Source organism: Panthera onca, chromosome D4 (genome assembly GCF_046562875.1).
Source record: "Panthera onca isolate mPanOnc1 chromosome D4, mPanOnc1 haplotype 2, whole genome shotgun sequence".
Classification (NCBI taxonomy): Eukaryota; Metazoa; Chordata; class Mammalia; order Carnivora; family Felidae; genus Panthera; species Panthera onca.
In genome coordinates, this window is record NC_138351.1 from 68,045,304 (window position 1) to 68,073,124 (window position 27,821).

General features: G+C 36.4%; 2 long non-coding RNA genes across 3 annotated transcripts in view; one reads left to right on the plus strand and one right to left on the minus strand.

Annotated features, from left to right (window-relative positions):
- The window catches only part of LOC144614043 (uncharacterized), a 181,165-nt gene that overhangs the window by 97,682 nt on the left and 55,662 nt on the right, over positions 1–27,821 (plus strand). The window lies entirely within an intron of this gene.
- On the minus strand, positions 868–26,839 carry LOC132663118 (uncharacterized). 2 transcript variants are annotated; one of them, XR_009602912.3, is made up of 4 exons: positions 26,680–26,839; positions 24,754–24,959; positions 3,880–4,010; positions 868–1,039 (listed from the first exon to the last, which is right to left on the minus strand). It is a non-coding gene; the product is annotated as an uncharacterized LOC132663118 (long non-coding RNA). The 2 variants fall into 2 exon arrangements; XR_009602913.3 differs by lacking the exons at positions 868–1,039; positions 3,880–4,010 and adding an exon at positions 15,704–16,138 and having other exon boundaries at positions 26,680–26,835.

Below are 27,821 nucleotides of genomic sequence, written 5' to 3' on the forward strand. Positions count from 1 at the left end.
CATCAAAATTTAAGAATCTCTGCTCAAGAAGAAATTTTGAAGGGAGATTGTGAAATCTTCCCTATACATTTAAGAAAGTGTTGATTTTCTTTAGATCTCTGTGAACTGATAAATGTATTGACTGCATCCAACAGGCTCCTGCTAGAGCTAAGATGGGGATTCAGGTAGTTTAGCTTTTTTAGTTTCCCTGTCCCTCTAGAGATAAGAACTGTCCTACCGAAAGACCAGTGGGTAATATGCATGTTGAGTGTGCTAAGGCTATGACTCGGTAGTTCCTATCTCAGGTTCCCTAGTCACTCAAGTGCTTTGATATAGATTCTCCTGAATGACCAGCCCTCTGTGAGACACTGTGGAAAGAATGGTGGATTGCTATTCTCAAAGAGCTCACTGTTACCTTAAAGAAAAAAACACTTGCACATGTTAATGTTAATTAATGCCGGTGTTTTTAGTTTGGTCACAGTTCAACTTACTACTGTTACCACCCTAGAGCTGCGTTGACGCATGTTCTTTTAAAACTTTTAACTGACATTTACTTTTTGACTTTGAGGGCAATAATAAACTCATATGGCAGAGGTACTGGAGAGAGGAGAACCTATTAGGAAAGAGTATGGGAGAGACATTTTGCAGTGAATCAAGGTATGAATATGATTACACTATTTTTATAAACAAGGGATTAATCGGGAGTGGAGTGAAAGAACAAGGACTTTGGCATCAAACCAGCCCTGGCTTTGAATTTTAGTTCTGCCTCTATCAGGTTTATGACGGGGGCATATTAACTAAATTTCTGCATCTCAGTTGCCCATATATGATATAGACACAATTAACATGTACTTCATGGGGTTGCTGTATGGATTTAGTCAGCTTCTCTCTGTGGATTTACCTGGAATAGTGAACATTGGTTTCTTCATTCTCTTTGCCCCAGAACACTTGGGTCCTTTGTGTTTTCTGCACCCATTTCTCTGCCTTGTGCCATTCATCTTTTGTTTATTGGCCTTTCACACTGGATTGTGAGCTCCTGAAGAACATGGACTTCATCTTTCTGTGAAGGAAGTGGGCAGTGAGCAGTGGTACGGTGGTTAAGTGTTTAACAACCAGCTTGCCAATAAAAATGTATGTGTGTGTTATGTTTATTATAAATTTTACTAACATAAAGATTTGTGTATAACACAAATTTACAAATCAGAAAGTATACGGCACCCTTTGTTGTCAATTTATATAGGCAATTGATTCTTTAAGATTGCTTTCCTGAGTGGGGATCAGAGGTTGGCCTGTGAATCAAATCTAATCCACCACCTACTTTTGAAAATAACATTTTACTGAGGCATAGCCACACCCAGTGACTACCATTGCACTACCGTGGCAGAATTGAGTAACTGTAACAGAGTGTAAAGCTCACAAATCCTAGTATATTTACTATCAGACCCTTTTGAATCTCTGCATCTTCTCCCCTTCTCCTCTTCCTCCCCTTCCTCCCCTTCCTCCCCTTCTTTTTTTCCCTCCTCTTCCTCTTCTTTCTTGTTCTTTTATGATGAGACCTTTATAACCTTTAAAAATGTAAAGATCACTTTTAGCTTGTGGGCAATACAAAAGTAAGGACTGGATTTGTCTGTTGAGCCACCGATCACTGAGGCCTGGTCTGGACAATCAGTAGAACAATAAATCAAGCTCTGATTTGTAGCATTGCCAATTTCTGTGCTATAAATACTCCCACCATGGCCGATTTCAAGCTATCAGTGTGATATCACTGAACATGGAGTAGATGCACAATAGTATTTCAACCATACAGAGTGAATAGATGTAAATAATGGCAAGAGTATAGATAATAGTAAAATTATCAGCACAGCAAGTGCAGAAACACAAAATGTAGTAAAGTAATTAGGAAGGGATGAGTTTTGAATATTTATTACCCTTGTTTCTAATATAACTTAATGATAATTTTATATAATTTAATTTCTAATAATAGCGTGATTAACAACTGGCTTGCAAAATTCCTGAAAATTAAGTTGTCAGCTTTTGCAAATTGATAAAACTGGTTCCATCACATTCCTGGGCCATTGGGTTGGTTCCTGTTTGAGGTTTGGGTCTTGCTAAATATAGGAGGAGAGAGGCAGCCATCGAGCTTTGCACCTCATTTCTTTGTCCCACAGCTTTTGTCTAGATAAATTCTACTGACAGTAATTCAGAATCTGATCCAAGTTAGACTTTCTCTCTGTAAAGGTATAAACTGAACTCTCAGAGGTGAGGATGGGAGTAAAACCTGGTGAAGGAACCATATAGGGGTTCAAGTTACTAAGACAGTGCCCTATACCATTGGTCACTCTAGTTAGTCCTGCCAACTGTAGTGATCATCCTTATGAATGACCCTGTTCTTATGAATAGGCTTCACTTGGTTGTGTAAATAGAGCTTTTTGGGGAAGGAGATGAATTTTTATAGTTGGTTGACCTCATTTATTGTTGGGTACATATTAGTAACTGGACATTTGGCTTCTATACTTGGGAGGCTTATCCTCTTCTCTAATGGCAATGTGATGCCCTATTATTTGCAATATTACACTTTTAGGGAAGAGCAGAGGAGAGTCAAAGCCAGCTGATGTAGTCATTATCATGAACCGACAACAGGGCAAAGCCACCATCATACCAAGCCTCTCATGCCGAGTTTGCTAATGGGTGTAATTTTGTTAGTCTTGCAGGAAGGATTCTTTAGGTCATTCACACTGTGAGAGGCAAGAAGGAAAAGCTAATTTAACAAGGTTGTCACCTTCTTGAAAGCATATTCAAAGGCTTGCTAGCTGAAGAAATTCGAATAAAAGGGAGGGGTCAGTGCTGAAAGCTTTCTCTTCTCCCCGTTTTACTTTTCTTCATTCAACAGGGACTTCTGGAAATAAAATATGTCTAAGGAATGGAGAAAGAAAGGAAAAAAGAGAAAAGCTACCTTTCTCTTTCTTTCTTTTTCATTTTTTACTTTGAAAGCTGTACATGAAGGATCTGTGGCTTGTGTGGAGTGGGTGAGGTGCTCTGTAGCTCTCAGTGACATTACCAAGGGGAATCTGGGGCCAGAGGTGTGCAGGTGGGGCTGTCAATCAGAGACAACATCAAGGGCTCTTACAAAAACAAAAGGAGAGAAAATGGATGTTTAATCAATACAGTTGCTCTCTGCTTAACCTTTTGTGTTTTAAGCAACATTCACTGGAGCCCAGCAACAGAGTCCAATATTTAACACATAAAAGGTACTTAAAAAGGTGAAGCCTTGGAGAACAGCTAGAAAGTGAAGATGGGACTGAGGGTTAAGAAATTGGAAAGAAAAAGACCTGGAGGAGAGGGAGGTCAAATGAATGTTTAAAGACTGGGATCCATTAAGAACAGACCCAGGACCACCATAGGGACAGATGGGAGAGCCCAGTGTTAGAGTACGTGGATGTTGGGCACCTGGTGATCCTGAGCTATATTCAATTTACCTTTCCTTTCCTACTTCCTTATGCCCAGCAACAACCTCAAGCTTTGGCTAAAAAAGAGCAAGAAACCACTCTGGTGGGTTCAGCTTATCATTTAGTGTACTATTGATTCTGATGGCATCGGGTCAGCTCTCTCTATTCACTCTGCCTAAGGGTACCTGAATCATAGTGGTGGAGAAGGCACCATCAAGTAAGTGTCAGAGGAAAGAGTCTGGCAAGAGCCTTTGGTTCATTGGCAGCACCCACGTTAGGCCATGCAGAATCTCCTGTCTGAACTATTAGAATAGTCTCTCAACTATTAGCCTCCATTTGCACTTCTGTACTCCACACTGACACCAGTCATGGTTTTGATTAAAACAATATTAATTTTGAAAGCGAGAATTATAGGAAAGTGTTAAAAAGGAACTAATAACCATCTACATCTCACCCATCACATTTTAATTTACTTCTTCCTTTTGTCGTTCCCTTCCTTTCTTTCAACATTTGTTGAGAACCTGTTATGTGGCAGGAGCCGTTTAGGAGATGTAAAGATGAGTTTGACTGACCCCTTGGCTCAGCCTGGAAGGAAAGACATATAGACAAATGATTGTAGTGTTTTCTCTCAGTATATGCACATATTTTAGTTTCGTTTTTGTAATGATTTTGAGTATTCATTTAAGAAATAGATGCAAACAGTACAAAATTCAAAAGTTACAAAAGGGCATAGAGTAAAAGTAGTCTTTTTCCTATCCCTGCCCTTTAGCCGCCCCAGTTTTCCATCCCAGAGGCAAACACAGGTACCAGTTTCTTATTTTTCTTTTCTTCTGGGTGTATAAAGTATATGTGTATACTATATATATTCATATGTATATAAGTACACACATATTTATAATATACATGTGTACATATGTATACATAAGTATAAACATATATAACATACAAGTATCATGCTATATACTTCATTTAATATCTTACATATTATACTTAGTATATTTTGGAGATCATTCATCAACACATAAAAAACAACAGCTTTTTTAATTGGCTGTGTAATATTCAATTATATATATATTAAAATACATATAAAATATAGATGTTTCATATATAAAAATATATATCAACCATATATAAATACAAAAACGTGTTTAAAAATCTGCACTTGACTATTTAGGCTTTGTGTTGTGCAGTGTTGAATTAATTGTACTCCTAAACTCATGGATGATCAATCATCAACGATGGTCCTTGCAAGGTTTTCTCTTACTTTTCACTCAGAATTGTGTTTTTAGATCTCTCCATGTTGTTTTGTGTGTATATGGTTTGTAGCTTCTAAATAATGCTTAGTATTCCATAATATGCAACGAATACATTTTACTCATTTCTTCTTGAGGTGTGAGGGACAGCTAGCTAGATTGTTTCCAATTCACCACTGTTAAGAATAACTCAGTGAAATAACTTGAACATGTTCTCATGTCAATCTGTGTGATTCTTTTTCTGAGATATGAACTCAGGAGTGGGATTTCTGAGCCAAAGGATATACGTGCATTTAATTGAAGGACTGATAGCTTGCACACGAGAATGGTTGTACCTGGCCAACCTTCCTTACACCATTGTAGGAGGTGACCTGTATTACTACATTCATTCTAATATTAGCAACCTTTCTAATTTTTAGTTTTTGGGTCCTTTTATTGATTAGCTTTTTAAAAACATATTAAGACTTTCAGAACGATTTAAGGTTCACAGTGAAGTGAACCTTAAATGAAGTGAAGCTACAGAATGTTCCCATATTCTCCCTGACCCCTCACATGCATAGCCTCCTCAATAACAGTATCCCCCATGAGAGTAGTATATTTGTTACAATTCATGAACCTACGATGGCACATCATAATCACCCAAAGTTTATAGTTAACTATTGGTGTTATGCATTCTATGGGTTTGGACAAATGTATAATGACATAATCTTCTTGTGTGAGTTTCAGTAAATTTTATCTTTCAAGAAATTGGTCCATTTCATCTAGGTTATCAAATTAGTGGGTCTTGAGTTCACGGTATTTCTTTGTTATCCTTTTAATGCCCATGTGATCTGTAGTGATGTCCCCTCTTTAATATCCCTCATTGTTTTAATATGCATTTCCATAAATACAAATGAGTTTGAGTATATTTTCATATGTTTGTTAACCTGTTAGAATTCCTCTTCTGCATATTTCCAGTTAATATCTTTGTCCCATATTGTGGCTAGATTTCCTATTCTTTCATTATTGATTTTTGAAATTCCTTCTGAATCCTATGAATTCCAGATACTAGTATCCTGTTTTTAGCCAATAAAAATATTTTCTTCCATCTGTCCTATGTCTGTTAACATTATTATGGGTATTCTTCATTAAATGGATGTCCACATTTTTTTTTGTAATAAAATCTATAATTTTTTTCTGCCTTATGGATTAAACTTTCAGTTTTGTTTTCGATGTTCTTTCCTACTGTGGGTAGACAAGTATTCTACATTATTTGTATCAATCACATTGTTATATCTTTTTCATCTACATCTTTAATCCATCTGCAAATAGTGTTGTATATGGTGTAAAGTTAGGTGTCTAGTTTTTAATATTTTTTTCATATACTAGGCTCGTTATTTCTAAATACCATCTATAATTAGGCCTTTTAATACTGCTTTGTAGCGCTACCTTTATTATATATCAGGTTACCATAAATTCATAGATCTGTTTCAGAACTGTCTACTATCTTCCACTGGTTTATTTGTTCTTGTTAGGTATTAATTTTGTTACAGAGGCTTTGTGTAGATCTTAATATCTGAAAAGCAAATTTCTACTCTTTATTTAGCTTTTTCAAACTTAGCTTAACTAATCATTGGCATTTTTTCTCTCATATAAATTTTAGAATAAATTGAGTTCTTTAAAGACCTAACTGAAATACAGTTTGGAATTTAATTTTTAGGCTATTTTGGGAGAAATTGATATTTTTATATACTTAAGTAAATTCTTAGATAATTATAACTTTTCTTGCTATTTTAAATGGCATTTTATATTTGATAACATTTTATGTTTAGCAATTACTGGGAAAGAAAAATCCTATTTATATTTATTTACCTTATATTTACTGACCTCATTGAACTCTTATAATTATATTAATAGCTTGATTATTTCCTTGTATTTCTCTTCTATGTAGATGATTACACTATTTTCAAGTATTGTTGACTTTATTTCTTTGCAGCCCTGACATCTGTTATTTTTTCCCTCTTATTTTACTATTGTGTTGGGTATGACCTAAGATGATGGCAAATGGTGAAAACCAATTTTTGTTTTGTTTATGTTCTTATATTTTATCTAATAAGAAAAACATAGATGATGAGTTTACAGATATGTTTCCATAGTAATGAAGTTCCCTGTAATTTCTAGTTTGCTAAGAGTTTTTGTCATAAATAGGTGAGAAACTTTGTTTTTCGCTGTATCAAAATTTTTTCTCATCTAGTCTATTAATGTGTTAAGTTACCTTGAGATGTTTTTTGATACTGAACCATTTTTGCATTCTTGGGATAAGCCTTACCTGCCCCTGATATATTTTGTTTTACATATGCTATTAGGTATTGCTAGCTAATGTTTTTGCTTCTATGAAATTAATTTGGCCACTGATTTCTTTCTTTAGGAAAAATATGACATAGTGCTTAAGAGTATAGACTTTGGAAACAAACTACCTAGCTTCCACTTCTAGTTTGGCCACTTACTAGCTGTGTGATCTGAGGAAGCAGTAAACCTTTCTGGCATTATTATTATTTTTTTTCATCTAGAAAATGGGGTTAATGTTTACGATACCTAACTTATAAATGGTATTTGTAAATAATGAGTTAAAATATGGAAAACACTTAGAAAAATACCTAGCACATAGTAAGTTATACCTAAATGCTAACTATGATTATGGCAACAAATTTGTTTTGTTTGGGAATCAACATGATGCTAGTCTTATAAAATAATCTCGACATTTTTATCACGGGAACAGTTTGTATAAGACTTGAATTATCAATTTCTTGAAAATTTGGTAGATCACCAATAAGGCTTTGTGAGACTAGAGTTTTTTCAGTAGAGAGGTCTGTTTAACTTCCTTGTTATTTTAACTTCTTTATGTTTATTAGTCTGGCCAAGTATTCTGTTTTTTTTTCTTGTACCCGTTTTGGCATTTTATGACTTTATTTTTTGCAGGAATGTATTCATTTGTTTAGATTTCGAATTACTTAATGGGTAGTTGTTCATAATATTATTTTACATTTTTACTAGTTTTTAAAAATTGTATCTATAGTTATTTCTTTTTACTTTTATATTTGGTTATGTGTATCCTCCCCTTCTTGCCTTGCTCAATCTTGCTAAAGGACTATCTTCCAAAAATTTTTCTAAGAAGCAGATTTAGTTTTGTTAAGCTCATCTTTCCCCTATTTCTTATCTATTTTATTGATTTATGCACTTACCTTTTTAAAAAAAATTTTTTTTTTTAATGTTTATTTATATTTTGAGACTGGGAGAGACTGAGCATGAACGGGGGAGGGTCAGAGAGAGAGACACAGAATCTGAAACAGGCTCCAGGCTCTGAGCTGTCAGCACAGAGCCCGACGGGGGGGGGGGGGGGGGGGGGGGGGGGGGCTTGAACTCAGGGACCGCGAGATCCTGACCTGAGCCGAAGCAGGATCCCTAACCGACTGAGCCACCCAGGCGCCCCTGCACTTACCTTTTATTATTTACTACATTTGTGTTTCTTTGAATACGTGTTCTGTTGGGGCTTTTTTCCTAACTTCTTAAGTTAAAAGCTTAGCTTTTTTTTCCCCCTTAAATCATTATGTTTTTACTGACAAAATGTATCTCACTCAGCCTGTATATTTCTAGATATTTCTCTAGTTGTGTTCATAAATATTGACATATTGGGCATATTATATTTCATTTCCATTAAATTCTAAGTATTTCTTAATTTCTAATCTTTAAACTCAAGGGCTATTTAATGCCATTTTGTTTAGTTTTCCAATATATGGGATTTTTATTGTTTATTATTTTATTATTTATTTAAATTTAAGTTAGTTAGCATGCAGTGTAGTATTGGTTTCAGTAGAATTTAGTGATTCATCACTTCTATATAACACCCAGTGCTCATCTCAACAAGTGCCCTCCTTAATGCCTATCACCTATTTAACCTATCGCCCCCACCTACCTCCTCTCCAGCAGTCCTCAGTTTGTTTTCTGTATTTAAGAGTCTCTTATGGTTTACCTCCCTGTCTGTTTTTAATCTTATTTTATTTTTTCCCTTCCCCTAATTCATCTGTTTTGTTTCTTAAATTACATATGAGTAAAACCATATGATACCCGTCTTTCTCTGATTGACTTACTTCACTTAGCATAATATACTCTAGTTCTATCTACATTGTTGCGGATGGCAAGATTTCATTCTTTTTGATTGCTGAGTAATAATTCATTGTTTATATATACCATATATTCTTTATTCATTCACTAGTCGATGGACCTTGGGCTCTTTCTGTAATTTGGCTATTGTTAATGCTGCTACAAATATTGGGGAACATATACCCCTTCAAATCAGCATTTTTGTATCCTTTGAATAAATACCTAGTAGTGTAATTGGTGGGTCATAGGGTAGTTCTATTTTTAGTTTTTTGAGGAACCTCCATACTGTTTTCCAGAGTGTCTGCACTAGTTTGCATTCCCACCAACAGTGCGAAAGGATCCCCCTCTCTCCACCTCCCCACCAACATCCTCACCTCACATCCTCTGTTGTTTCCTGAGTTGTTCATTTTAGTCATTCCGACAGGTGTGAAGTGGTATCTCATCGTGGTTTTGATTTGTATTTCCCTGATGATGAGTGATGTTGAGCATCTTTTCATGTGTCTGTTAGCCATTTGTATGTATTCTTTGGTAATGTATCTATTCATGACTTTTGCCCATTTCTTCACTGGGCCGTTTGTTTGGGGGTTGTTGTTGAGTTTGGTAAGTTCTTTATAGATTTTGGATACTAACTCTTTATCTGGTATCATTTGCAAATATCTTCTCCCATTCCATTCGTTGCCTTTTAGTTTTGTCGATTATTTCCTTTGCTGTGCAGAAGCTTTTATCTTGATGAGGTCCCAATAGTTCATTTTTGCTTTTGTTTCCCTTGCCTGTGGAGACATGTCTAGTAAGAAGTTGCTGTGACCAAGGTTCAAGAGGTTGCTGCCTGTTTTCTCTTCTAGGATTTTGATGGTTTTCTGTCTTACATTTAGGTCTTTCATCCATTTTGAGTCTGTTTTTGTGTATGGTGTAAGAAAGTGGTCCAGGTTCATTCATCTGCATGTCACTGTCCAGTTTTCCCAGCACCATTTGCTGAAGAGACTGTCTTTTTTCCATTGGATAATCTTCCCTGCTTTGTGGAAGGTTAGTTGACCATACATTTGTGGCTCCATTTCTGGGTTCTCTATTTTATTCCATTCATCTATGTGTCTGTTTTTGTGCCTGTGCCATATGTCTTAATGATTACAGTTTTGTAATACAGCTTAAAGTCTGGAATTGTGAAGCCTCCAGCTTTGGTTTTCTGTTTCAACATTACTTTGGCTATTTGGGGTCTTTTCTGGTTCCATACAAACTTTTGAATTGTTTGTTCTAGCTTTATGAAGAATGCTGATGTTACTTTGATAGGGATTGCATTGAGTATGTAGATTGCTGTAGGTAGTATAGACATTTTAACAATATTTGTTCTTCCGATCCATGAGCATGGGATGTTTTCCATTTTTTTTGTGTTTTCTTCAATTTCTTTCATAAGCTTTCTGTAGTTTCAGCCTACAGATCTTTTACCTCTTTGGTTAGGTTTATTCCTCAGTATCTTTGGATTTTTGGTGATCGTGTAAATGAGATAGATTCCTTGATTTCTCTTTCTGCTACTTCGTTATTGGTGTATAGAAATGTGACAGATTTCTGTAGGTTGATTTTTTAAAATATGAAATTTATTGTCAAATTGGTTTCCATACAACACCCAGTGCTCATCCCAACAGGTGCCCTCCTCAATGCCCATCACCCACTTTTTCTCCCTCCCAACCCCCATCAACCCTCAGTTTATTCTCAGTTTTTAAGAGTCTCTTATGGTTTGGCTCCCTCCCTCTCTAACTTTTTTTTTCCCTTTCCCCCCCTCCCCCCCCCCCCATGGTCTTCTGTTTGTAGGTTGATTTTATATCCTGAGACTTTGTTCAATTTATGTATCAGTGCTAGAAACTTTTTTGTGGAGTCTTTTGGGTTTTCTACATAGAATATCATGTTGTCTGCAAAGAGTAGAAGTTTGACTTCTTCCTTATTGATCTGGATGCCCTTTATTTCTTTTTGTTTTGGTGAGAGTGGACATCCCTGACGTGTTCTTGACCTTAGAGGGAAAGCTGTCAGTTTTTCCCCATTGAGGATGATAATTAGTTGTGAATCTTTATGTGGCCTCTATGATGTTGAGGTATGTTCCTTCTATCCCTACTTTCTTGAGGGTTTTTACAAGAAGTTTGCTATATTTTGTCAAATGCTTTTTCTGCGTCTATTGAGAAGATTATGTGGTTCCTATCCTTTCTTTTATTAATGTGGTGAATCACTTTGATTGATTTGTGGATATTGAACTACCCCTGCAGTGCAGGAATAAATTCCACTTGATTGTGGTGAATGATTTGTTTAATGTATTGTTGGAATAGATATGCTAGTATCTTGTTGAGAATTTTTGCATCCATGTTCATCAGGGAAATTGGTTTCTAATTCTTCTTTTCAGTGGGTCCTTTGGTTTTGTAATCAAGGTAATGCTGGCCTTACCAGCATTTGAGTTTGAGTTTGGGAGTTTTCTCTCCATTTCTATTTTTTGGAACAATTTCAAAAGAGTAGGTATTAGCTCTTGTTTAAATGCTTGGTAGAATTCCTCTGGGAAGCCATCCGGCCCTGGACTCTTGTTTGTGGGGAGATCATTAATTACTGATTCAGTTTCTTTACTGGTTATGGGTATGTTCAGATTTTCTCTTTCTTCCTGTTTCAGTTTTGGTACTTTATATGTTTCTAGGAGCATATCTATTTCTTCTAGATTGTCCAATTTGTTGGCATATAATTGCTCCTAATATTCTCTTATAATTGTTTGTTTTCCTGCAGTGTTGGTTGTGAGCTCTCCTCTTTCATTCATAATTTTACTTGGGGCCTTTCCTTTTTCTTTTTGATAAGTCTGGCCAGGGGCTTATCAATTTTATTAATTCTTTCAAAGAATTCTTTCAAAGAAGCTCTTAGTGTTGATCTTTTCTACTGTTTTTGTTTTGTTTTAATTTCAATATCCTTGATTTCTGCTCTGATCTTTATTATTTCCCTTCTTCTGCTGGTTTGGGGTTTTATTTGCTGTTCTTTTTCCAGCTCCTTTAGGTGTAAGGTTAAGCTGTATATTTGAGACCTTTTTTCCTTCTTTATGAAGGGCTGAATTGCTATATACTTCCCTCTTATGACTGCCTTTGCTGCATTCTGAAGGTTTTGGGTCTTTTTCATTGACTTTTATGAACTTTTTAATGTCCTCTTTAATATCTTGGTTGACCCACTCATTCTTTAGTAGGATATTATTTAATCTCCACAGATTTGTGGTCTTTCTAAATTTTTTCTTGTGGTTGATTTCAAGTTGCATAGCATTGTGGTCTGACAATATGCATGGTATGGTCTCAATCTTTTTGTACTTGTTGAGCGCTGATTTGTGACCAAGTATGTGATCTATTCTGGAGAATGTTCCATGTGCACTTGAAAAGAATGTGTATTCTGTTGCTTTAGGATGAATGTTCTGAATATATCTGTTAAGTCCATCTGGTTCAGTATCTCATTCAAAGCCATTGTTTCCTTACTGATTTTCTGCTTAGATGATCTGTCTATTGTTGTAAGTGGGGTGTTAAAGTCCCCTACTATTATGGTATTATTATCAATGAATTTCTTTATGTTTGTGATTAATTGGTTTATGTATATGGGTGTCTCAAGTTTGGGGCATACATATTTACAGTTGTTAGATCTTGGTGGATAGACCCCTTAATTATGATAGAATGCCCTTCATCTCTTGTTACGGTCTTTGTTTTAAGGTGTAGTGTGTCTGATATAAGTATGGCTACTCTGGCTTTCTTTTGACATCCATTAGCATGATAGATGGTTCTTTATTCCCTCACTTTGAATCTGCAGGTTTCTTTAGGTCTAAAACGAGTCTCTTGTAGGCAGCATATAGATGCATCTTGTTGTTGTTGTTGTTGTTGTTATTGTTTTTAATCCATTCTGATACCCTGTGTCTTTTAGTCCTTTTACATTCAGAATGATTATTGAAAGGTAAGAATTTAGTTCCACTGTGTTACCTGTAGAATTGGTGTTTCTGGTGATGTTCTCTGGTCATTTCTAGTCTTTGTTGCTTTTGTTCTTTATTTGTTTTGTGTTTTCTCCACTCAGAGAGTCCTCCTTAAGATTTCTTGCAGGGCTGGTTTAGTGGTCACAAACTCCTTTAGTTTTTGTTTGTCTAGGAAACTCTTTATCTCTCCTCTTATTCTGAATGACAGCCTTGCTGGATAAAGAATTCTTGGCTGCATAGTTTTCTTACTTAGCATGTTGAAAATATCCTGCCACTCCTTTCTGGCCTTCCAAGTTTCTGCTGACAGATCTGCTGTGAACCTGATCTGTCTTCCCTTGTAGGTTAAGGACGTTTTTTTTCCCCCTTGCTACTTTCAGGATTCTTTCTTTCTTTGAGTATTTTGTGAATTTGACTATGGTATGCCTTGGTGGTGGTCAGCTTTCGTTGAATTTAATGGGAGTTCTCTGTGCTGCTTGGATTTCAATATCTGTGCCCTTCTCCTGATTAGGCAAGTTTTCAACTATAATTTGCTGACATAAATCTTCTGCCCCTTTTTCACTCCATTTTCTGGGACTCTTATGATTCGAATGTTATTCCTCTTTTTAATTTAATTTAATTTAATTTAATTTTTAATTTTTATTTTAGTTTTTTAAAATTTAAATTCAAATTAGTTAACATATAGTATAATAATGATTTCAGGAATAGAATTTAGTGATTCATCACTTACATATAACACTCACTGCTCATCCCAACAAGTGTGAATGTTAATCCTCTTTAATATGTTGCTGAGTTCTCTGAGTGTTATATTGTGATCTTTGGCCTTTGTATCCCTTTTCTTTTTAGCCTCATTATTTTCCATAATTTTATCTTCTATATCACTGATTTGCTCCTCTCGTTCATCCATCCTTGCCATCATGGCATCCATTCAAGATCACATTTCAGTTATAGCATTTTTAATTTTGGCCTGACTAGATTTTAGTTCTTTTATCTCTGCAGAAAGAGATTCTCTGATGTCTTCTATGCTTTTTTCAACCCAAGCTAGTATTCTTATAATTGTAGTTTTAAATTGTATTTCAGATCTCTTACTTATATCTGTGTTGATTAAATCTCTGGCCATCATTTCTTCCTGTTCTTTCTTTTGGGGTGAATTCCTTCCTCTTGTCATTTTGGAGGAAGATAAAAAAATTAATAAAGTAAAAAATTAAAAAGTAAACAATACATAATCTAATAAAGGAAGCTAGATCCTAAGTGTGTTTTGATCTGCTTATTATGAGAAGCTTGATAAAAAAGAGACAAAAATTAAAATGAAAAAATTTTTTTTATTTAAACAATAAAATAAAGAGAATAAAATAGAATAAAAAATTGGCTCTTTCTGTATCTACAAAAGAAAAAGAAAAAAGAAAGGGAAAAAAAACCCACATAAATAAAAACAGAAGTAAAGAAAAAGTGAACAAACAAAATGAAACCCAAATGAAGCTAGATCCAGTTTCCCCTAGAACTGAATCTTTGTAGCACACACTGATCCATAGACTAAGTGGGTGGGAAGGATTTGTGCTGGTCTTCTGAGGGAGAGAGGCCTGTTGCTCTTGTTGTCAGGCTGACTTGGCCTCCTGGAGATGCGCCTGGAGGATGTAAGTGGGTGGGGCTTGGTATAATGGCTCCATTCTCTACTTGGTGGCACTACTTTGCTCACTGGGGTTGATCCATACTAGTGTGGTAGTGATGAGGTTTTGGGGTGGTGGGGGTGGTTCAGACCTGACGGCCAAGAAACAATTCTTGAAGACATCTTTGGTGCAAAAAGGTGATTTTATTAAAGCACGGGCACAGGACCCATGGGCAGAAAGAGCTGCACTGGGGTTGTGAAGAGTGACTGGTTATATATTATGCAGTTGAAGGAGGTAAAGTCAAGGGGAAGTTTTCAAAGAGATTTTCATAAGCTAAAGAAGATTCACAGGATACTGGAGGCCTAGCTATTATCAAGCTAAGCTTGCTTTTCCTTCTAGCAAAGCATTAACATGAAGAAAGTAGGGAGTTCCTGGAGAAATATCTACTCTGACAGCCTCAAGTATTTGTCAGTGGGCTGCAGGTTATACAGAAATTTAATTTTGCCTGCCATTTCCTTCTTGCCTTTGTTCCCCATATCACTATGGAGGGGTGATGTTGGGGCTCCAGGAAAGTGAGTCCACAGGTTTCTGGAGATTAAGCTGTTAATAAGATTGCCTTTTTCTTGTAATTTACTAAGATATTTGTAAACTGGATTTGCCAATAAACAAACAAACAAACAAACAAACAAACCGGATTCACCATGCTTCCTCATTGGAGCACTGCCAGGCAATGAACTCCAGAACTTCAGATGCTGTGCTCCACTGCTTATAAGAAACTGGTGGAATTGAAACCCTCTCCTTACTCTTTTTCGCTTTCTTTCTCTTCAGGTACTGAGGGGAGGGGGTAGGGTGCTTTTCTTGCAGAATCCACATGCGCTGCACTCTCTCCCCCTTTTTCTCTCTCTGTCCTCTCTCTGAAAATGGCTCCCTACCCTCCATGGTCCTGTGGCTGTTCTATCCCCCACTTCACCTCTCTTCATCACATACCTGTGAAGATCTGTCACTCAAGTTATGCAGATTATTGCATTAATCCTCAAAACAATTTCCTAGGTGTTCAAAATGGTTTGATGTTGATTTAGCTATGTTTCAGGGATGAGACAACCTCAGGGTCCCCATACTACTCACCATCTTAACTCCTCCCAGGATTTTTTTTTTAATGAAGGCTTTATTTTATAATTGAGAAAGTTTTCATACTTAGACCATGTAGTATGTAGATTGGATACATAATCTGATAATTGTTAAATTCCAGGTTTTTAAAATAAGTAACCTCTTGATATTATTAAAGAAATATTTATAAAATAAACTTGTGGTTTTGGTATTTATAACTGTAAGACAGGAACTTTTCAAGCCATGAGCTAATAATCCAAGAATGAATCCATGAATCTATTTTTTTCTGGTCTAACAGGTAGTGGCAAAAATCACCATCTTCTTGGTGTCATGCTGCTTTCCCTCTCCCACAATATCTCCCGCTTTTCCTTTCCAACCTGGCCTAGTAGAATGGCTCCCACAAAGAAGGGTGGTGAGAAGAAGGACCGTTCTGCCATCAACGAGGTAGTTGGTTCATAAGCATCATTCATCAGCATTCATAAGCACATCCATGGAGTGGGATTCAAGAAGTGTGCCCCTTGGACACTCAAATCCAGAAATTTTCTGTGAAGAATATGGGCACACCAGATGTGCACATTGACACCAGGCTCAACAAAGGAGTCTGGGCCAAAGGAATAAGGAATATTCCTTGCCATATCTATATGTGGTTGTCTGGAAAACAATGAGGATGAAGATTCACCAAACAAGCTCTTTATGTTGGTTACCTATATACTTGTCACCACTTTCAAAAATCTACAGACTGTTAATGTGGATGAGAACTAATTGCTAGGTATAAAACTGCAAAAAAATATAATAAAATAAAATCACCACCTTCTTGAGAACTTCCTTCTTAGAGATATGAAGTTGTATCTCTTGCCCCAACCTCACCCATTTTGGAGGGAGAGACTCCAGTCTGGTTGGAGGGTCAGAATTGTCAATAACCAGCTACATTCTTGTGAATTTCTAAGCCATGTTTGAGGGTAACATTTGGATAAGTGGGAGAAATATTTTTTCATTTCCTACAGCTCTTATGGAGACAATGTCCTTAGCACTGAGGCTGTCAGGGACTTGTGTCCCTGAACATGAACTTCAGATGGAGGTGGCCAAAGATGCTGAATGGTGGGATATGGGCTCTCCACTTTCAACGCATCTTTGTATGAGGGAAGAACTTCAGATGTAAGAGAGACTATGGGGGAATGAGCTGCAAAGTGAAGCACATGGTGAGAGCCTTGACACTTTGAGGGGTTATAGAGATGTCCAGAGACTGGAACATTGCCAGCTGGATCCAAGGAGCACAGGGTTGGGTGGCATCACTGAAACTAATATATTGCATTAACATTTTCTAGAAGTCTTGAAGTCTCCTCGGTTTTACCATCAGAGTTTAGGTCTCACATGAGCTAGTTGATTATGGAGGTCTTCCCTGAGCCTGTGGAACTGCTTTCAAGGCAGCTGTCTCATTCCTGCCACCTTTGGATATATTAAGAGGCAATCCTTTCTTTCTTCTTTCCTTTGGGCCAAAGAAATATTTGAGCCCACAGTGTATCAGTTCATTTCAATCATGGTTTGAGGGGCTCTTTGGAAGAGGAGACACATTTTTTGATTCTGTCATCCTCCTGCATCATCTTGGCACTAGTTATTGATCCAAACAAAAAAATTCTTTGCTTAAATTTTCCTCATAAGTAACATCATCCTGTTTCTTAGCAGATGTCTAAAGGCTGTGAAAATCAGATTCAGAGAGATCACACCTCCATTTAATTGAAATCTTCTGACAAAATCTCAATAATCTAGTCTGGCTTGGAGATTTGTAGTTTTAGTCCATTCTTGCTTAAATTATCAAATTATGAAAAAAAACCAACCAGGAAATTTCCTTCATTTGCAAAATATCTTTGAGGAGTAATCAAATGCTACCCACAGAGGCTTTCCAGCTACCACTAGTCTCTAACTAGAGTGATTAAGAAGGTTTCCAGTTTCTTGGAAACATTCTGGATTGTCATCTGAAAGTGTCTTGGTTTGGCTGATAGACTGTATAATCATCATATCTACAACTATAGGTTTCAGGTCCTTGGCAGTTTGAGTATTAGTTGGTTACTCTTCTGTAGACCCACAGGTGGTCCCTGAGCTAGGACCTCAAATGCCAGGCTCTAAGAGTGCACTGAGGAAAATCAGCATGTGGGAGAATGGACAGACTAGATATATTGGAACATGTGAGATTCTAGATGCAGGCATCTACAAAAGGAGTGAGGTCAGAGAGAGAAAGAGTCTGCCATGCAGCATGTGAAGTTAGAGGACGAGAGTGCATGTGATTCCAATGGAAATATGTTGAATGATGAAAGAAGTTCTCTGGGCACAAAACACTTATGTGCAGACAGAAAACAAGTGAGCATGAACAGCTCCCCCTCAGATAAACTACAGTGGCAACTCAAGAGGGAAGGATGTGCATTCCCTGACTGTTCTCAAAGAGAAATTGCAATTCTTTGTTTCTCAATTTTTGAAAATCCTTTCTCCCTTTAGTCTATGGATCCTGAAAGAACTAGAGGCTGTGGTGATTGTGGTGACAAGGAATTTTGTATATTATATCTTTATTATTGATTTAAAATTTTTTTCCTCTTGGTATGTATGATACTAATTATTTGGGATTCATTGACTTTTTTTTTTTTTTTTTTTTTTTTTTTTTTTTTTTTAGTCCAGTGCATGGTTAATCTATGTAAAGTTTGAATTTGTGCCTGAAAAGAAAGTATATTCTTTATAATGTGAAAAGCTCTCTATACATCTAATAATATGTCTTCAAAATACATTATTTATATATTCTGTATATCTGATTTTTTTTGATCTATCAGCTTTTGAGGGCAGTATTTTAAAATCTCCCAACTCTTCCCCTAAAAGGGGGAAGTTGTGAATTTTACTTTTCTTAGTAGGTCTGTTAATTGTTGTATGATATCATCAGGTCCATATAGGTTAACAATTGTTACATCTTACTGCTCTTCTTTTTGTTTTACAAGAATATAATATCTTTTTGTTATTTATGGTTTTGTCTTTAATTATATTTTGAGAGATTTTTCTTCATTCTAGGTTTTTTTGGCTTCTTTTGATTTTGTCTGTTTAGAGATTTTCCTGTCCCCAAATTTGGGTAAAATCATCTGAAAGGATTTCTCAATTTGTACTGTTAACGTTTTGGTGCAGATCATTTGGGGTGTGTGTGTGTATGTGTGTGTGTGTGTTGTGGTGGGGTGGGGTGGGGGGAGTTTCCCTGTGTGTTGTAGGATGTTTAGCAGTATCCCTTGTCTCTAATCACTAGATTCCAGTAGCACCTTCCCCCGGCTGTGGAAAACAAAACTGTAGATATTGCTAGATGTTCCCTGTGATGGGATTGCCTTCAGTTGAAAATGGCTAATTAGAACAATCTTTTAGAGCTCAGGCTTAGAACAACAATATTTTTGTGTTTCCACTAGCCCAGTGGAAGAAAATTTCAAAATTCATGGGATAGGAAGTAAAGAACTAAGAGGGGTATTGCCTCAAAAATGGGGTATGATTAGCCCTCAACTAAATGTTGCTCTGCTCTTGCTTATCAAAGCTTAGAATAAAACCTCAAAAGTATCCCACAGTTTTGAAAGAACTTAGTTGCATCCCAGAGAAAATTTCAAGAATATTTGTAAGAATACAAAAATATCCAGGACTCAGTAAGATAAAATTCAAAATGTATGGTATTCAATTAAAAAGTTACCAAGTATGCAAAGAAGCAGAAAAGTACTATTCATAAAGAAGAGCAAAAACAGTCCATAGGAAAGCAACTCAGAAATGACACAGATGATAGAATTAGTACATAAGAGCATGAAAAGAGTTGTTATAACTATGTCATATGTTCAAGAAAGTAAAGGTAAAATTCAGTATAGTATGTGATGACCTCAAAGATTTTAAAAGATTCAGATCAGCACTTCCATGTTTGTCTAAGATAGAGTGAACAGGGACAGAACATGCTCTCCATCTAAAACAAAAAATGAAGAAAATGTATGAACCAACAGTTTTCAAGACACTGAACATGAGACAACAAAGGATAGTGATTATGAAATGGAGAACAAACAAGATGAGCTATGTTTTCCTGAGCTTACTACAGAAGAGAGTTTCCAGGCTGTGTCAAAGGGAGGAAGAAACCAGGCAGTCTGACCAATTCCCCGATTTTAGAGACCAAGGCAGCTAGAATTTGTAGGATAGAGTACTAGAAGAAAGCGGCACACAGAGCGAACTCTGGAGGTCTACAGAGGGTCTTTTTTGAATATTCAGCAGAAAAACTGACAAGCATGTCCTGTGAGGAAACTGTGTGAGTCCAGATTAAGAAGTACTTAGAGAATTAGAGGTAACAAAAGTGCGTGATGTTCACACCGGGCCAGGAATACTGCCCATTCCAACCAGCCAGGTGGGAAAGCCTCAAGATTCACGGGGCATTGAGTAGACTCCACAGAAGGCTCTTGGCTGATTAGTCGGACATAAGTATCTCTAGACTAAGCATTGGTTCTGGCCTGCCCAAAAAATTGCAAAAGCAAGACCAGATTTTGTCTTGATCTAAGATAAGAATTTCATATCCAAGAAGTTCAATATACCCGAAGCACAAGAAATGAAGATAATGACACCAATGAACATCATAATCAGTCTAAAATCAGTGATAAAAAGAAAATCTTAGCAGCAAGAAAAAAAGGACACACTATGTAGAGAGAACAAAAAACCCCCAAGAATGACAGCAGATTTCTCTTTGGATTGAATGCAAATAAGAAGACTTTGGAGCAACCTCTTAATATATTTGTATTCATTTCCTAGGGCTGGTGTTATAAGGTACTACAAACGAGGTGGTTTAAAATAACAGAAATTTGCCGTCTTACAGTTCTGTAGGCTAAAATTCCAAAATCAAGGTATTGGCAGGGCAATATTCCCTCTAAAACTTTTAGGGAAGAATCCTCGCTTGCCTCTTCCGTAGCTTCTAGTTTGCTGGCAGTCTTCAGATTTAAGCTGCAGCACTTGAGTTTCTGCCTCCATTATGACAGCATTTCCCCCCTCTTTGCCTTTGTTTTCACATGGCATATTCTACTTCTTATGAGGACACCTGTCATGATGGATTACCACCCACTGTAATGGTTGAGTACATTTACAAAGACCCTGTTTCCAAATAAGGTCACATTCACAGGTGCTGAAAGATAGGACTTCAACATATATTTTGGGGGGGGATTCAACATATACTGTTGATGAAAGAAAAGTTGTCAACTTTGATTACTTAAACCCAATGAAAATATGATTCAAAAATAAAACCTTTTTTTTAGGTAGAGTGAATTTTGGTAGTTTGTGTCTTTTAAGGTATTTGACTGTTTTTTCTAAGACATCATATTTGTTGGCATAAATGTGTTCCCAGTAATTGCTTATTATCCTTTTATTCTCTGTAAGATTTGTAGTAAGTGATGCGCCCACATCATTCCCGTTAGTGATAATTTCTCTCTTGTCTGACTGGAAGTATGTCTATTTCATTGTCCAGTGTCTGAAAACTCATGTTTCATATATGTTTTCCAGTTTTCCAGTTGTTTGAGTTGGGAGGGTAAATCTGATTCCTGCTACTCTGTCATGACCAGAAATTAATTGTTGCACCCTCACCTTTACATGATAATTTCGCTGGACAAAACCTGGTCAAAGTTTTTTCTCCTGCCATGATAAGAAAATTATGAACCATTGTCTTCTTATATCCAGTGTTTGCTCTTGAAGAGTGTGATGTCATTATGATTCTTTCTCTTTTGTTTGTAACCAGCTTCTTTTTGGAATCTTAAAAACAACAACAACAACAACTTTCTATCGTAACATTTTCTTTCTCTTTGATGATCTGAAGTTCAGTGTGTGTTTTTCTACATGTATTCTGTTTGGCACTGTGTTGAGCCTTGAAGTTGAACATAGTTCCTTTTTCATCTTTTTTTTTTTTTTTAATCTGGAGGTTTTTATTTTCTTTATTTCTTTCCATATTCCCTTGTTTTTTTCCATATCTTCCTGGAATTACTATTATCTGAGCGTTAGTATTTCCAGTTCTCATCTCTATATTGCTTGCTTTCCTATCATTTTTATGTCATTATCACTTTCGCTGCCTTCTGGAAGATCACCTCGATTATATCTTACACCTTCTAATTTGTTCATCAGCACTATCCACTCCATAATTTATTTTATTTTTTTATACTCCTTTACTACTATATTTTTCATAGTTAATGTTTCATTTCGTTATTTTAATGAATTCTTATTTGTTTCATTTAATCAATATCTTGTCTTATTTTTGAGATTGTTTATTATGCTTAATTTAAAATATTTATGAATATGTTTCTGTAATTGTACTTCATGTGGCATATCATGCTCAGTTTGCTTATTTTTTAAAAATAATCATTGCCCATCTTAAATGACTAATTATTTTGGTTTATGAGCTCATATTTTCCTAGGAATATTAACTACCCAGCCTGCTAATGTATATTGGAGAAGAGGTTAGTTCTTAGGCTCTGTTATATTCCTTCATGTGAATATAGGAAGGAGGAGAGATAAACGGTTGACTATCCTTTATGGACAGGTAACCTTTATGATTAGGGATTCTTCCTTAAACTATTTGCTAGAAATAGTACTGAGTAGAGATAATAATCTCAATAGATCAGTGGTTTTCAAACTGAACGTTTAGTGGAATACAACCACTGTTTTAAAAATGAAGTAGAATTGAATATAGAGGAAAATATCAGAGTACATCACCGTTGATAAATGTTAAGTACTGTTTAGTGAAATTTTTGTTTTAGCTCTGTATCTGTATCTTTACACATAAAAAGATATATGCCAGGGGATATATTCCTTAACTGTGGATTGAGATCAGATTTTTGAAAGCCACTGAATTGGATTATAATCCACCAGTCCCTAGGTTGGAGTGGGGAAGGCTGCTGATCTACCTCTGCCTTTTCCCCCTGGCCCTTTACCCTACCACGGCTTTGGTTCTTACCTGTGACTCTCCCGTTGACACTATGATTTTTATCTCACAGGGTAACAGGCAACTATAGTCCTTTCAAGACAACTTAAGGAAAGTCAGGAGCAGAATGTACAGTTATCTTCCAATTTATTCTCTGCTATACTTGGAGTATCTGATCTAGTATTTCTCCACCCCCTCAGCCCCTTCCTTCCTAAGACTGTTACATCCTTTAGGCTTTTATGGGGCTCTCAGGGTATTTAGATAGTTCCCCCCAAATGTTTGCTTTCCTTTCTCTTATTTAGTGTCCATGCAGTTGATCTTTCGGGACTGGGAGAGAGAGAACTAGTCATAGTAGTCAAATTTCCATTTTTTCACAGCCTAGAGAAATACATTTTGAATATTTGATATTAAGTCCTGTATTAAACTCAGAATCCTGCATTTTTAACTTATTACAATGCACATTTTCCTTTATTGCCCAAAGTCTAAATGAACATAATTTGAATGGCTACATAATATTCCATCCAATGATTTTATCATAATTAAGCATTCTCTCTTGTTGGGCATTTAGATTACTTCCGCTTTTTTTCGTAACGAAATATGTCTGGGTTGAAAATTTTTATGGCTAAATCTTTGCTCAAAGTTCTGATCAGAATGAACTTTTAAAATTTACAAGACCCCACCACTCTCCAGTGTACAAAGAGCTCATTTTTCCCCACTGATAAATTATTGTAGCTGAAAGAAAAACTATTAAACAACTAAAACCACTTCTACATTCTATGTTGAGGAATTATTCTCAAGGAGAAACCTAATATTTTGTTAGGAAGACACAGCAATGGAACTTTTGCTAGGAAAGTCAATATGATGTGAAGTGTTATGAAGAATTGTAGGTTAAGAAAAGTAAACTTTTCTGCCGAATAATAAAATGAATGTTAGAAGTGTTTTTGTTTTTGCTGTATAATAATTTTTGGCTTCATTAGAGTGCATCTCTGACCAGTACTTTGTAAGGAGCCTTGACATTGGGAGGAGAAGAGGAAATGGAAGGAAGGACTTGGTTCTGAACAAACACAGGTCTTAGAGAAATGGCAAGAGGTAAGAGACTAATGAGAAGGGAAGGTTCCAACAGGAGATACCCTGTGACAATTTGTGTGGGTGCATAATGGATGCAAAGATGTCTGGCATACAGTACTTTTTGTTTTAATTTTCTTCTTTTTCCTCTCCCCTCTCCACTCATTAAAATTTTAGTAGAGTTATATTAGTGGCTCATTTAGAGTTATTCTTGTATTATAAATGCTGCCTTGAAGAGTGAACCTCTTATGGTTATGGTGAGATCAATCAGAGGGAGCTGGAGCACATGAGATGCACTGAAGAATAGGCCCAGGGGGTGGTTTAGAGGAAATTTGGACTGATAGGAGACAACCATGACTAGTAATCACCTGTCCTGGGACTTCTCAGGAGGGTTCAATGCAGGGACAGGCTTTACAGTCAAACGCAGGAAGAAGCTTGAGTTGTTTTATTCAGGTGGTAAAGGACAGAGGTCCTCAAAAAGTGAAAGAACTTGGGGATATTTGGCCAACACTGCTTTCTCAATACCCCATGCTTCTTTTTCCTGTCATCCATATCAGTTGTGGTCAAATAAGTGTATGTTTAGTGAACTAGTGTCTGCTTTCCTTTTAGAATATGAGGTACATAAAGCCAGGAACAGGTTTGCTTTGTTTGCCAGCCCCTAACAGTCTTTGGCACAAGATAAATGCCTGGCAAACATTTGTGAAATAAATGAATGTAATCAACTGTTGTTATATCTATTGTTACTAAAAAGCACCCAAAGATAACAGTTGTTATGATATTGTGAGCAGTATTCCCTTCTATTTTTCATATTTCCTATATACTTTTTATATTATTTTTACTAAGGTAGAAAAAAAGAATGGACTCTTGGTAAGACCTCTTTACCTGGGTCTTGTATTCTTTAGAGTTTGCCTCTGTTTCTGCATTGGTTCTCATAACAGATTGGTGAAAGTCTCCTAAAATGCCCAGCTTTACCCATCAGAGAGCTAATTTATGTCATTCAATGGTACTCCTTTATTGTTTGGACCTCCAGGTTTTGTCCATTCATCTACTAATGTGGAAATTTATGTTCAATTCTAATTATTCTTGTGAATGTCTTGATAAATGATGAAAATATTACCCTGATGAAAAATATCATGAATCTAAGATTTTTATATTCATAGGCTCATGCTCCCTAGAGTAAAGGGAAGGTTTCCATAAATCAAATAAACACATACTTCCCTCTTTTTTGGTTACCTTCATTAATAATTAGGTGACCTTCTCTTACCTTGAAAATGTCATAAATTATTGACCAGCTAATCCCGTTGAAAATTGAGAAGGGATTTGGTCCATTGAATGTAATGAGCAGGCTGGTAAGTTCAGATCTCTTGAATCACTGGCATTGTGTCTTGAAGTTGACATCTTGTGTGTTCTAAGTCTTCTCCTTGGCCCTTAAAGCAGCTTCCCTTTTATGACATGCTTTTGTAGAAACAGCTGCAAGAACCAAAGAGGGAATGAATTTTTTTTTTTTTTTTTGAGACTAGGTTGAGAATAAAACAGAATCCTGAAAACGCCATCTAATGAGATGGAATTATATGGATCGCTTTCCCACCTCATACTAATAGCAGTCAATCTTTTTTGCTGTTCTTCACTTTCAGACTTTTGTAGTCTACCCTTGTGTTCACTCCCTCACCTCTTTCACCCCTCGACATACTGCAGCTGGATCCCATTCCATGTCACCTTACTCAAATGCTTAGGTGATTAATAATCTCCTAGTTGACAAACGTGAAGTATAATTTTTAGTCTGCCTCTAATTTGATATCTCTGCATCTCCCTCCCTCTCTCCTTCCTTCTCTCTCTCTCTGCCTCTCTCTTTGCTTCTGTTGATTCTCTCTCCTTGGAAATCTTTTCTGTAGGTTTCATGACCCTGAAGTCTCTCTTGAATATCTTTTCTCTTGGATTCTCCTTCTCACTGTTTTTTATGCCTTCTGTTTCTTCAACACCCTTTATGTGTTGGTATCCCCCAAGGTCCCATTCTTGGCTGCCTTTTCTACTTTACAAGCTCTTTTGATGATCTCCTTCAATACTATGAGTTTAACTAGCACAGGAATGCTAGTATTTCCAAAATTTATATTTCCAGCTGGGACTTCTCTCTTGGAACTTCAGTTGCATATTTCTTACCACCAATGTGACACATCCTTCCACAAGGTAACTAAACGCAAAGCAAACTCAGTATATTTAAAACTGAACTTATTTCATTTTCTTCCCCACATCTGGACCCTCTTCCTGTCTTAGTTAATGAGGCCATCCTATGTTCTTTAGAAATCTAGAAGTTATTCTCAACCTTTTTCTGTCTATGTAATTAATCACCAGGCCCTGTCGATTCTTCCTAATAAACAACTCTCAAGTATATTTCAAACTCTCCATTTCACATGCCATTGCTCACATACCCTCTACCAATTGCATCCTCTCTGTTGCCATCAAAATTGTCTTTTTAAAATACAGATCTGAATCTTGGCACACACTTGCTTTAAAACATTTGTTGCATAGAAGATGAAGTCCAAACTCTTAATAGGGTAATGAGGTCCCTCTAATGAGAAAAATAGTCTCCTCTGTATTACCTTGCACTTCATATATAATTCTGTTATGGCCTTTGACATATTGTTTGTGATTATTCTGTGGGCTGCATTTGGGATTATCAAATGGATAACAAACTCCTTGAATGGTAGAGTCATGTCTTTTTTTACTTTTATATTTCTAGTGCTAAACACACCGAGTAGAGCTATATTTAAATTAAATGGAGGAATGGATTAACTGAATAAGAAATGCTGAAAGATTCTCCCTGCAAAATGAAAAAGACCAGAGGATCAAAATATAAGAAATAGATGGAGTGATGTGAAAATTGCAAAAATAAGAGAGGTCACCAGGTTATAGAAGTCCATTTACTGGGACATTGGATAACTTGTCATTCCGGAACCTGCCCAGTACTCTCCTATGGGCTGCCTCTGTGGTGGTTTTAAAATATGTCTTCAAAGTCTTGACACTCATCTCTTCAAAAGGTGGAGCCTAATTCCCCTTCCTTGAATGTGAGTCAGACTTAGTGATTTGCCTCTAATAGAATGTGGCACAAGAGATGCTATATGATTTCCGATGCTAGTTCCTTAAAAAGATAGTTTCTGCCTGGCTCTTTGTCTTTCCCTGTTGGATCACTCACTCTGGGTGAAGCCAGTTGCCACTGTTGAAGACATACATCCTATGGAGTAGGCCTTTGTAGGGAGAGACTGAGGCTTCCACCAACAACTGGCCTCAACTTTCTAGCCATGTGAGTGAGTCACCTTAAAAGAGAATCTTCTTGCCAGCCAAGTCTTCAAATGACTGTAGCCCCAGCCGACATCATAATGGCAACCTCACAAGAGATCCCAAGTTGAAATCACCTAGCAAGGTTGTTCCTGAATACCAGACCCAGAGAAACTATAAGGATAATAAATGTTTGTTTTTGTTTTGATCTACTAAAGTTTGAAGTAATTTGTTACACAGCAATAGATAACTAATATATTCTCTTTTAAGTATGACTTCCTTCTAGATCCTTTAGAATCCTACATATTTTTTCAGGTCTGGTTTAAATCCATTGTCCTAGATTGTTTGCAGGTTTCCTCCAATTAGAATTAATGTTTCTCTCTTGTAGTTTTGCCTCTTTTTACTGTTTAATATCCTTTATTCTTTTAGCCAAAATGTATTCGTTATTCACTGCGAGCTATATTCCATACTAGGCATTGGGGACCAAAAAAAAAATGGAGATTTATAACTTTTGAAGATGGTTTTTTCCTTCCTCAATGTATACAACTTCTTGAGAAATTACTTCAGATTGCTCTTCATCTTTAGATCATCACTGAGCTTAGGAGTATGAGCTCTGGAGTAAGGGCTGTCTGAGTGAGGATCTGGGCTTTGCCTGTTTACTGTTTTGGTCACTGTGTGCCTGACTTTGGACAAGTTACCTCTTAAGGTTTAAGTTTCTCTGTAAAATGGGCATAATAGTAATCCTTGCCTCATACGGTTATTAAGATTAAATGAGTTATATATGTGAAGTGCTTAGCATGGTTTCTGGCATGAAATAAGTGCTCAGTAAACACTTGTTAGTATTGTTGACTGTCCCCCTCAGTATCTAGTATAGTGACTATAATATAATAGGTATTCAGGAAATGTTAGTTTAATTGAGCTATAATGGGATAGGTTGGTGTTAATTATGTTAGGGGAACAGGCTGTCAGAAAAGAGTGTCAGACATGGAGTATCAGTCATTATCAATCATTTGAGCACTGAGTACAGCGAATTCAGTTACTTATTAATTGGTTAGTTTA